At 37.9% G+C, this 13662-nt stretch overlaps 1 protein-coding gene and 1 long non-coding RNA gene across 2 annotated transcripts in view; both read left to right on the forward strand.

Moving 5' to 3' along the window:
• The window catches only part of LOC143038025 (neurofibromin-like), a 421021-nt gene that overhangs the window by 381997 nt on the left and 25362 nt on the right, over positions 1 to 13662 (forward strand). The gene's annotated exons all lie outside the window — the stretch shown is intronic.
• Positions 9935 to 13349, forward strand: LOC143037681 (uncharacterized). The gene is made up of 2 exons (XR_012967503.1): positions 9935 to 10279; positions 13196 to 13349. It is a non-coding gene; the product is annotated as an uncharacterized LOC143037681 (long non-coding RNA).

Genomic DNA, 13662 nt, shown 5'->3' on the forward strand with positions numbered 1-13662 from the left:
ACAATGAAGAACTGTCGAAACTAGACTCAGTATTCACTTCTGAACCTGATATCGCGAACAAATTGAGTTAAGACACCTATTGGGAAGAGTGACCTCATACTAATAGTTTGAATTAAAAGAACAAAACAATGTGAGAAGGAATGAAAAATAATAGAGAAGGAAAGTTAATGTACAAAAAACAGATTTTGTAAAACTTGGACAATTTTTCCAAAACACAAACTGGGATCAATTTTCCAAAGAGAAAACAAAGATGGAAGACAAATGGAACATATTTAAAGAAAAGTATAAGGAAGGAGTTGATGAATATGTACCAAAGAAGAAGCAAAAAGATATATAAAGTGTTGGTATAACAAAAGGTGGAATGAGGCTAAAGACAGAAGAGACAAAGCCTGGAAAACATGGAAAAAAGACAAAAAAAAAAACATCAAAATTGCAAACATATATAAAACTTAGGAATGAATACGTGAATATATGCAGGAAAGAAAAATTATGAAAAAGATATAGACAAATGTAAGGATCAACCCAAACTCTTTTACAGATATGTAAATGATAAAAGACATATACGAAATTGTAAAACTGCGTGGAGGAGATAAAGAATATATAGATGACATAGAAATGGCTGAAGTTATGATCATACATTTCAGGTCTGCTTTTACAATTGAGAGCTCACGAATTTGGGAAGATGGATGAGAAAGATACCCTAAAATGAAAGAAATAAGAGACCAAATAAAAAACCTAGATGTTAGGAAATCACATGGACCAGATGGAATTGCAAATTGGATACTGAAAGAGTGTATAGATGAACTAACAGACAAATTATACAAGATAATAGACTTCTCACTCAAAGAAGGAAAGATACTGCAAGATTGGAAAGATGCAAACATCATACCAATATATAAAGGAGGAAACAAAGACGATCCTACAAACTTCAGACCAGTATTCCTTACAAGCACAGTAGCAAAAATATGTGAAAAGCTTATCAGGAGGAAATGGATCAAACACTTGGAAGAGAATGAAATATTAAACCCTAAACAATTTTGCTTTAGAAGTGGATGATTGTGTACCACAAACTTAATGTTTTTACTCAAGATTAATAAAGATAATACAAGAAAGAGATGGCTGGGCAGATTGTGACTTCTTGGACTTACAGAAGGCTTTTGAAAAAGTACCACATAAAAAGCTAATAAGAAAAATTGAAATAATAGGAATACAAAGTAAGCTTCTGGAATGGATGAAAGATTTCTTAAGTGGGAGAAAAATTAGAGTGGTACTTAGAGACAAAAACTCAAACTGTGAAGATGTGATAAGTGGTGTCCTGCAAGGTTCTGTATTGGCTCCTTTAATGTTTGCAATATATATAACTGGTATGGATGAGAGAGTGATGTGTTACATGAACTTCTTTGCTGATGATGCCACATTACTCAAGAGAGTAAGCACAGTAGAAGACTGCAGATCGCTACAAGAAGATCTAGAAAAAATATGGGAATGGAGTCAGAGGTGTGAAGTGAACTTTAACATAAAGAAATGTAGTATAATGGAATTTGGAAAAAGTAAAAATAGAATATCGGGTCAATATATAATTGGTACCAAGGAAGTTTAAAAAGTCGACTCGGAAAGGGACCTGGGAGTGATTACCTCAAGTGACTTGACACCTGATAAACATGTCAATAAATTAGTTGGATGGACTTATAACTTATTAAGATCAATGAAAGTGGCCTTTGACAACATGGATGAACAATTGGTAAAGAAAATAGTGGTTGCACTGATAAGACCTAAATTGGAGTATACTGTGACACTATGGGCATCTAGTACAAAAAAAAAAAAAAAAAAAAAAAAAAAAAAAGGAAATTAAAAATAATTCAAAGAGCAGTGACAAAAATGGCCCCTACATTCTAAAATTTGACATACGAACAAAGATTGGATAAATTACATCTATCAACACTGGAACAGAGAAGAGAAAGAAGTGATTTGTTGATCATTTACCGAATTATGAAAAGGGATGGAAATTCTTAATAGAGACAACTTATAAAAATGGGACAGAAGAGAAACAAGAGTATATGAGAAGCTAAAGAAGGACAGTTACAGAAGAGATTTGAAAAAGAATAGCTTCCTATATAGAGTGATTGATGCTTTGAACAAACAAAATGGGGAAACAGTGAATGCCAAAACTATACAAGATTTTAAGAATAAACTGGATGCAGAGAGATATGAAAATGGGTCACTACAAGCATAGCTCTCATCCCATGAAATACAACTAGGTAAATACACTCAGTCATAAGCAGTGGCAGAGGAAGGAGGTGCCAAGAGTGAGCTCCGCACTAGCGGTTTGTTGCTATTACAGGAAAAACCCCTTGTCATTTTTGGGGTACAACAATATGTTTTCATGTGACCTACAAGGTATGTAACCGGTCCAGTTCTTAGAATCATAGTTTTAGCACAAAATGGAAAGTAACAAAGAACAAATAAGGATCAATGAATGAACCAAGAGGGGATATATCCAGAGTTGAGTCCCCATTGGGAATTATTATTTAAAAAAAAAAAAAAAAAAAAAAAGTGTTTAAATGTTACTCTGTGGACGACTAGCAGTTATATCAATTATGATTTATATTTTGGGATTTAGGAGGCAAGGGGAATCAATGGATAAAACTATGGACATAGAGATATTAGGATTTGCAGAGCAATAAGGAATTGAGAAATTGACAACTTAGCAAACGAATTGATTGATTTAAGATTAGACCATAAAGCTTTACAACTAGAGGTATCCAACTTACGCACAACTAACGAGGTGATACTAAGACAAACAATCTAAAAAGTTAACTGAGTGTGATCAAAAAGGAAAATGAAAGAAAGGTAAATGAGGTTAGATATACAAAAGAAGAACTGAAGAATGAGATTAATGAACAATGACAAGCAGTAACTGAAAAGATGGAAGAATCAATCAAGGAGACCGATCTGAACAAAATAAATCAGTGGAAACAGGAACATGAAAATAAAAAACTCTCATTCAAAGAAATAGTACAGCAGCAGGTTGAAGAGAATGCAAAGGAAACAGTGATCAAGGTGATCAAAGAAAAGGAAAATGGGGTGAGAGACACATACATACATATACCAAGGCTTTTTCCCCCTTTCAAGGGAGGTAGCCAAAAAGGGAAAGGCATAAAAACACTCCCACCCATTTCATCCCTAAATACACTCCACACCCCTCCCACCCTCCCTCTCATCTGAGCACCTCCTGGATGACGGGTCATCCCTGCACCTTGCCCACCGCCCTGGGTCAGAAGCAGTGTCGCAAGACACAGCACATCCACAGCAAGGCCGCTTCATTTAATCGGCGACCCCCCCTCTCCATCCCCCCTTGCATATAAGGAGAGGACGGGGAGAAATCCCTTCGGGCTGCGTCAAAATTTACTCACACATACTACCCCACCCCCTACCCATTCCTCCTCATGCAATCACAGCATCATCCATATACAACCATTCTCCACTCACCTCTGTCTTCCGTCCTCTCCCTTCCTTCCTCAACAGACATTCCCCTCTTCCCCAAAGCCCCCTTCACCCCATCCATCCACCTCATCCTAGGACGTCCCCTCATGTTCACTCCCTCCACATCTGCCTTCCATACCTCTTTTACTAGTCTTTCTTCACTCATTCTTTCCATGTGTCCAAACCATCCTAATATTCTTTCATCAACCCTATCTCCCAGCTCCTTTTTCACCCCTGTTCTCCTCCTCACCTCCTCATTTCTCACTCTATCCAGCCTAGTAACCCCCACCATACTTCTCAGACACCTCATCTCAAACACATTCAAACTCCTTCTCTCTTCTTCTCTTATGTTCCACATTTCTGCCCCATACAGTGCTGTTGGCACAATCACTCCTTCATACAGTCTCCTCTTCACATCCATTCCTAAATGTCTATTCCTCATTACACTCTTTAATCCACCAAGGCATTTACTCGCTTCTTTCAATCTACATTCTACCTCCACCTTCACTCCACCTTTTCCTGCTACACTTGCACCCAAGTATCTAAAACTATCCACTTCCTCCAGTCGCTCTCCCTTAATGCTCACTTCCAGTCTACTGCCACTTTCACCCCTTGTACATCTCATCACCTTACTTTTACCCACATTTATCTTTAGCTTTCTTCTATCACATACTCTCCCAAACTCTGCCACCAGCTTCCTCAATCCCTCCTCCGACCCTGCCACAAGCGCAGTGTCGTCCGCAAACAACAGCTGGCTCACCTCCCACTTTTCTCCATTTTCTTTAACCATCTCCAGTCCCTGACCCACTACCCTAGCATTCACCTCTCGCACCACCCCATCCATGTATAAGTTGAACAGCCAGGGCGACATAACACATCCTTGACGAAGTCCCACCTTTACTTCAAACCACTCACTCTCTCCATTTCTAACCCTGACACAAGCTCTACTACTCTCATAAAAACTCTTGACAGCTCCCAAAAGCTTTCCTCCTATCCCATAAATCTGCATAACCTCCCACAGTGCCTTTCTGTCTACCCTATCATAAGCCTTTTCCAGATCCATAAAAGCCCAAAAAACATCCTTCCCCTTTCCTATAGCTTTCTCACATATCTGTCTTACCACAAAGATCTGATCTACACAACCTCTACCTGTCCTAAATCCACACTGTTCCTCACCAATTACTCCTTCTGTTCCTCTCCTAATCCTCTCAATCAAGATCCTCCCATAAGCCTTCCCAACTACACTTAACAAGCTAATCCCTCTGAAACTACTACATTCACACTTGTCCCCTTTTCCCTTGTAAAGAGGAACTATACAGGCACTTCTCCAGTCCTCCGGTACTCTACCCTCTCTCCAGCAAACATTAAATAACCTCACCAACCAGTCCACCATCACTGAACCTCCCTTTTTCAGACATTCTGCATGACATCCATCCAGACCAGGTGCCTTACCTGCTTTCATCATCTTAACAACTGCCTTCACCTCATCCTTCCTTATTTCTCCTCCATTCTCCTCACTCATCACTCTCATTTTCTTCGCATTTCCCACTGCAGCTATCTTTCATTCCCTATCCTCCTTCACATTTAGCAACTCCCTAAAATATTCTTTCCATCTTCCCCTACTGCCTTCTCTTCCATTATCATCTCTCCATCTGCACCTTTTACCTTTTCTTCCCTACTTGATTCACCTCCTCTTCCTCTCTTAATTTCTTTCCAAAACATCTTTTTATTACTTTCAAAATTTTCTGTCATACTCTTACCCCATTTCACATCTGCTCTCCTCTTTGCCTCCTTTACCTTTTGCTTTACTTCTCTTTTCTTTTCTTTGTACGTCTCATATGACTCCCCCGTCCTCTTTTGTAACCAATCTGTGAATGCTCGCTTCTTCTCTTCTACAACCTTCTTTGTTTCCTCATCCCACCATTCACTACTCTTTCTTCTATTTCCCCCTGTCCTTCTTGTTCCACACACCATCCTTGCACACTTTAAGACTCCCTCCTTGAACCATCCCCATTCCTCCTCTACACCCATCTCTGCTCTATCCTATACTCCCTCCCACTCCCCCTTCAGCTTCTTTTCGTTCTCCTCCTTTTCCTTTTCATTCAAGGAGTTCACTCTAAGAACCTCCCTACCTTTTGTCCCTTTCCTCTTTCTCCATCTATCCTCCACTCTCAACTTACCTTCCACCAAAAAATGATCTGATATTCCCCCACCCTCTCCCCTTAGCACATGTACATCCTTAACTCTTCCTATCATAATCCTATTTACCACTACATAATCCATTAGCGCTCTATCTACCACCCTTCCCTCCACCACCTTCTCCCATGTGTACTTATGCTTGACTTTCTTCCGAAACACTGTATTTGCTATCATCAACTCTTTCTAGACACATTTCCACCATCAACTCTCCACTACGATTCTTTCCTGGAACTCCACACTTCCCAACCACTCCATCGATTGGACCATTTCCCACCCTAGCATTAAGGTCTCCCAGTACTATTACATTGACATTTCTTCCTAAACCCTCTATGCACTCATTTAAATCTATCCAAAAGTCCTCCCTTTCTTCCACGCTCTTCTCACTGCCAGGCCCATATGCACTTACAAAGACCCACATCTCCTTTCCCAGTTTCACCTTCATCCACATTATCCTTGAGGAAACCTCCTTCCACTCCACTACCTGTTTACCTATCTCCTCACTTACTAGAATAGCCACCCCTTCCCTCCCTCGCCCTCTCTTCACTCCTGATAACCTCCCACTTACACTCCCAAACTTACACTCACCCTTCCCTTTCAACTTAGTTTCACTCAAAGCCAACCCATCCATCTTTCTTCTCACAAACATACTACCTATCTCTTCCCTTTTACTCTCATCTGTACCACATCCACGCACATTAAAAGACCCAAACCTTAGGGTGCTGGTCCGAGGCCCTCCAGCACCCCTTATGCCTTCACTTTTGTTTTTAGGATATATGCCCCGTGGGGCTACAGGGAGAAGGATGCCTAGTCCCACTCCCCGTCCCTTTCTTCTCGCCTCTTACGATCCAAGTGGGATACTTGGTGGCAGTATTCTTTTCCCCCACCACAGGGAATTCCCCCATCACAGAAAGAGAATACTCAGAGAAATGGTACAGGACAGCAACAAGGGGTTGGGGGACAGCATAACGGAGGGACAGTCGTAGTATAAAAGTGTCATCATTTCTCTATGAACAGAGTTTTTTCTATCACAGACAAAATGATGTGTGGCTCTGGTCCGTAGGGGTGCCCCATATAGACCCTAAAGTATCAACTGCATGCTACTTTGCCACAATAATATGCAGCCAATACCCCAGACGGGGAGAGACACAGTGGATAAAAAGAAATGCAATGTGGGTTATGGTATCAAAGAAAAACATAATGTATACAAATACCAAAGAGAAAAAGAAGAGAAAAAATTGTGAAGGAAATACTAAAAGTGGTTCAAAATGAGGGACAGAATCTATAAAAGGAAATCAACTACACACCAATGAAAATCAAACTAAGAGCTCATATGATAGCAGAAGAAATACTATCAAAAACAGCAAAACTAGCAGTGAAAATACAAAAATATGTGGATAAAAAAGGAAATGAATGAAGAGGAAATAGAGAAAGATAGGGCACTGAGAAGTGAAGCCAAGGAAAAAATGAAAAAAGAATGGAGATGGAATTTTTTTTTTTTTTTTTTTTTAGAGTGCTGGATCTGAGACTGAGAAAATGATACATCAGAAAAATGGAAACATAAATAGAAAAAAATAGAAGGAAAAAATTAAAAGTGGCATATACAAACATGGATGGTATGATTTCTGGAATAAATTAATTAAATGACTATTTGTCAATGGAGAAACCAGACATAATGGGAATTGTGGAAACAAAACTAAAAGGTCCTATACAATCAAGTATGGTGGTCAAAAAATAGAATGGACAAACAGGGGGGGAGGAGTCATGCTATTGACTAGAAAGGACCTCAATGTAATAAAGGCAACAGAAGGAAAGGATAATGTGGAATTGATCACAGAGTCAAAAATAGCAGTATGAAAAGTAGAAAGCTCAAAAACTAAGACTTGGACTGACAGTGAACACACAAAAATTACCTAAGACACAAAAAATGAATTAACAGAGACACTGAAATATGAAGAAAACATAGTAATTATGGGTGACTTTAATGCACGGGAAAGAAATTGGGAAGAATTGACAATGGGAGGTGGAGAGGAACACTGGGTCAACATCCTACTGGATATGACCATTGATTACACATTGACTCGATGGGTGTCAAAGAAAACACTAGATACAGACAAAATGAAGAACCATCGAGACTAGACTTGATATTCACCTCTGAGCCTGAAATTGTGGAAGAAATAAACTATAAGACACCAATTGGAAAAAGTGACCACATACTAATAGAGTTCCAGTTTAAGGAACAAAATGTGGTGAGAAAGAACGAGAAACAGAGAAGGAAGATTACTGTATAACAAAACTGACTTTGTAAAACTTGGATTTTTTTTTTTTTTTTTTCCCTTCCCTCTCTCTCCCCAAACTGCTAACTAGGAAAAATTTGCAAATGATGAAACAAAGATGGAAGAGAAATGGAAATTTTTTAAATAAATATATAAGGAGGGAACAGATAAACATTTGCCTAAGCAGAAACAGAAAAGGGTGTACATGAAGTGTTGGTATAATAAAAAATGTAGCGATGCTAAAGATAGAAGAGACAAAGCTTAGAAAAAATGGAAAAAGAGACAAAAAAGTGACTAAATGGCAAATATACATCAAACTGAGAAATGAATATGTAGACATACGCAGAGAGGAAAAATGAAACTATGAAAGAGATATAATGGGAAAATGCAAAGATAACCTAAACTATTTTACAGATATGTAAATGATAAACTGAAAGGCAAACATGAAAAAGTGAAACTGCATGAAGGGAATAAAGAATACACAGAAGATGTAGAAATGGCTGAAGTAATGACCAGGCATTTTAAGTCAGTGATGCAGAAAAAAACAAGGGACCAAATTAAGAAACTTGATGTCAGAAAGTCACATGGGCCAGATGGAATAGCGAACTGGATATTAAAATAATGTATAGATGAACTCACAGATAAAACACACAAAATAATTGACTTCTCACTCAAAGAATGAAAACTACCACAAGATTGGAAAAATGGAAATATAATACCAATATATAAGGGAGGAGATAAAGAAAATCCAACAAACTATAGGTCGGTATCCCTTACAAGCACAATTGCAAAAATATGCGAAAGAGTTATTAAAAATATATGGACACACTTTGAAGAGAACAAAATACTAAACCCCAACCAATTTGGATTTAGAAGTGGAAGATCATGTACTACAAACTTAATATGTTTTTACTCAAGATTGGTAGAAATAATACAAGATTGAAATGACTAGGCAGACTGTGCCTTCCTGGACTTACAAAAGGCATTTGACAAAGTACCACACAAAAAGCTACTAAGAAAGATTTAAACAATAGGTGGAATACAGGGAAAATTATTGGAATGGATGAAAGACTTCTTGAATGGAAGAAAAATGAGAGTGGTACTTAGAGAAAAGAACTCAAATTGAGTAAATATGATAAGTGGAGACCCCTAGGATCCGTATTGGCTCCGGTAATGTTTGCTGTTTATATGAATAACATGGATGAAGGAATTGAATGTTATATAAACTCCTTTGCCTATTTGGACAAGGAAATTATATAAAAAAAAAGTTTTAACTACACTAATAAGACCAAAACTCGAGTACGCAGCAACACTATGGACACCCAGTACCAAAAAGAAGTTAGAAAGAATACAAAGAGCAACAACAAAACTGGCACCAACTCTTTCCAAAATGACATATGAACAAAGACTGTCCAAATTAGAATTACCAACTCTGGAACAAAGAAGAGAAAGAGGAGACTTACTAACTAGAATTATGAAAGGAATGGAAATCTTAGATAAGAATGACTTATTGAAATGGGACAATGGAAAAACAAGAGGACACAAAAAGAAACTAAAAAAAGATAATTACAGAAGAGATGTGAAAAAAAAATAGCTTCCCACACAGAGTGATAGATACTTGGAACAAATTAGACAAAGAAACAGTGTGTGCAAACACTATTCAAGATTTTAAGAAAAAAACTTGATGCTGAGAGATACAAAGAAGGGTCACCACGAGCATAGCTCCCTTCCCGTATAATACAACTAGGTAAATATTAAAGAGAGTAAAGAAAAAGATTGCAGATCTTTTCAAGAAGACCTGGGTAAAGTCAGGAAATGGAGTATAAAGAATGAAGTGAATTTCAACATTAAGAAATGTAGTATAATGGAATTTGGAAAAAGTGAAAATAGAATATCGGGTTAATACAAAATTGCTACAAAGGAAGTTACAAAAGTAAATTCAGAAAGAGACCTAGAAGTAATTATCTCAAATGACATGACACCAGGCAAACATGTAAACAAAATAGTTGGAGAAACTTACAATTTAATATGTTCAATGAAAGTGGCCTTTGACTACATGGATGAGGAAATGGTAAAGAAAATACTAGTTACACTAAGACCAAAATTAGAATATGGAGCATCACTATGGACACCTACCGTATATTTCCATGTATAAGACGACCCTAAAATCCAAAAATTCACCCCTTAAAATTGGGGGTCGTCTTATACTACCATTATAAAAATCAGACCTTGAATTCTACGTGAGATGACTTGGTAGGCTAGCCTGCCGATAACCACAGATACACAGGAAATGATTCACATTATGATAAGAACTGGTAATAAAGGTAATTAAACCATATTTACCTTATATATTATTGGCATATCTTTATAGTAAATGGCAATTGTTAATAAATTCGAGGAATAATTCTATATTAATGAAATTACGGTACTTTTAACGGTCTCACTAAACGTCGACCAAAGTCGACTAACGCCGACCAAGCCCAAACGACAGCTTTTGCTCAAATGCATAATTTTATATAGAAATTAGCATATGGTTGCATTATTTGACCAATTTTCTTTAAAATGTGTGATTTTCATATAATTTGATCAAAGAAAAGTTACGTTTTTATCCTCTGCAAAATTACCAAAGTCGACCAAACACAAACAATGACAGCTTTTGCTCAAATGCATAATTTGGTCGGCGTTGGTCGACTTTGGTAATTTTGCAGGTGATATAAACGTAACTTCTTTTATCAAATTTCATGAAAATCACACATTTTAAAGAAAATAGGTCAAATAATGCAACCAAAATACTAACCCTTCATAGACAGTCAGACAAAACTCATAATACATAGTCTCAAGCACTCATCTGCCTGTGGCCCTGATAACATAAGCAACATCCACCTAAAACACATTGGACCACAAGGTATACATGCACTCACAAACATTGCAAACTACAGCTATTCACACAACACTATACCCGACATCTGGAAGCATGGTAAAATAATCACCATTCCAAAACCGAACAAAGACCCAACAATCCCAACATTGCACCGCCCAATCACACTTCTCTGCACCCCCTCTAAAGTCATTGAACGCCTAATACTTAAACTTGTCACACCACATATTCCCCTTGCTGACTCACAACACGGTTTTAGGCCACTACACTCCACAAACACTCTTCTGACAAACCTCACACAAAGAATTTTAGATGGCATCAATTCAGATAGGCCCCACCAAAGAACACTTCTTATAACATTAGACATTAGTAAAGCTTTTGATGCTATCCCCCGCCACAACCTAACATATAAAATACATAACACAGACATGCACAATAACACCAAAAAATGGCTGGCCAATTATCTGGCAGGTAGGAATGCTTACGTGTCATATAATGGCCAATCATCGCACATCAGAAACATTAAGAACGGAGTACCACAGGGCTCGGTTCTATCCCCCACACTATTTAATCTATACATGCATGACTTACCCACGCCAGACACCTCAGAAATACAAATCTCTTCCTACGCAGACGACATAACAATCACATGCACACATCGTAACACAGACAAAGCTGCAGAAATAATCCAGCCATACCTTGACACACTCAACACATGGTTCATCACAAACAGACTCAAAATAGCTCCAACCAAATCTACAGCAACACTTCTCACCAACTGGACAAAAGAACACAAATACATACCTCATCTCTATATCAACAACACTTTAATACCACACACAAACACACCGAAAATTCTTGGTGTAACATACGATACATCCATGTCTTTCAAACAACACATCACAAACATAAAAAACAAATGCACACCCAGACTTAACGCACTTAAGTCAATCACTGGAACAACATTTGGACAAAACAAAGAAACTAATATAACAATATACAAACAATGCATACGCTCAGTGTTGAATTATGCGAGTCCTGCATGGGCTCCTAATCTCAGTGAGACACACCACAACACCCTTCAAATCATACAAAACAAAGCCCTAAAAACAATTACAGGCTGCACAAATACAACACCTACAGACCATTTACACCATGAAACAAAAGTCCTCAAAGTCAAGGACCACCTCGACATGAGAGGCACACAAACACTTGCCGCAGCCACCACAAACACATTACACCTGCTACACTACATAGCAGAACACACACACACACCAAGAAACATTAAAACAACACCCAAAGACCTTTATCACACAGATACTCTCTTCTCTTCCTTCACAACCACCAAATACCAGCCTCCGGAAACATATTCATAATCATATCACTCACCGCTCCATTAACACACTGAAAGACAACACACTGCTGCATGCCAGACCCCCTGATATCCACCCTTCTGAATCCTCTCTCCCACGAAAGGACAGAGTCCACTTGGCCAGACTGCGGTGCGGTCACCACCCAGCACTTCTAAGCTGCCAGAAGAGGCTGGATGACCGCGTTGTGAACAGCTGCCCAGGATGTAACACTTCACCCCATACCATACAACACATAATGGAAGAATGCATTATACACAATCATGCACGCAAACAACACACCATACGCTCTATAAAGGATTTGTGGGTAAACCCAGTTTCGGCTATGGCATTCCTTGGGGAGACGGGACTGCTCGGACAGACAGTCTAGGGAACGACAACAACAACAACAACCAAATACTAATTTTTATATAAAATTATGCATTTGAGCAAAAGCCGTCATTGTTTGTGTTTGGTCGGCGTTGGGCGACTTTGGTAATTTTGCAGAGGATAAAAGCGTAACTTCTCTTTGATCAAATTACATGAAAATCACACATTTTAAAGAAAATAGGTCATATAATGCAACCATATGCTAATTTTAATACATAATTATATGCATTTGAGCAAAAGCCGTTATTGTTTGGGTTTGGTCGGCGTTGGTCGACTTTGGTCGACGTTTAGTGAGACCGCAACCTTTTTCTTTCGCTAACTTTTCAGTAATTTTTAAGACTGAAAATAACAATTTTGGATTACAGTACATAAAACGTTTATTTATCAATAAAGATATATTACAGTAGTTGCATTTAAAACATAGAAAATTTAAAAATTATAAAATTATAAAACTTAATTTCTAATCATCATCAATATTACACATCAAAAGTATTTCCAAAACCTTTATTTTCAATAGAATTACATTACAATTAAAACTTAAAACATTATAAAACTTCATTTCTTTATTTATTTATTTAAAACCCTTCAAACTCATCACAATCATCACTCTCTGTTTCGAAAAGTTGTTCGAACATATCACAAGATTCCTCAAATATGCCGTCATCGTAGGGATCCCAGTCCGGTTCCGGTGAGTCGACTTTGGCTTCGTCATCACTTTCATACAATAAATCATCTTCAGTGCCATCCATGGCATTAGAGATTCCAAATTTTTAAAAAGATTTTACGATACTTTCGACCTTAACACTTTCCCAAGCTTTAATAACAAACTCGCAGAGAACATCAAGTGATGCACTACGCATAGCTCCACCTTTTGTAAATGACTTCTCTCCATTCGTCATCCACTCGTTCCATTGATACCTAACGTTATCTTTAAACGTCGAACCAGGAACGTAAACAAATCGTTTTTGTTAGTTGACGTGTGTTCTCAGAAAATCATGATACGTGATTTGCTTTGTTATTTCATTTATTTTGAATTTATAAGGATACGGTAAGTAATTTATCTGGTATAAGGATACAGTGTAATGAGAAA

Source organism: Oratosquilla oratoria, chromosome 23 (assembly GCF_046742065.1).
Source record: "Oratosquilla oratoria isolate Oo_2021 chromosome 23, ASM4674206v1, whole genome shotgun sequence".
In the NCBI taxonomy this organism is placed as follows: domain Eukaryota; kingdom Metazoa; phylum Arthropoda; class Malacostraca; order Stomatopoda; family Squillidae; genus Oratosquilla; species Oratosquilla oratoria.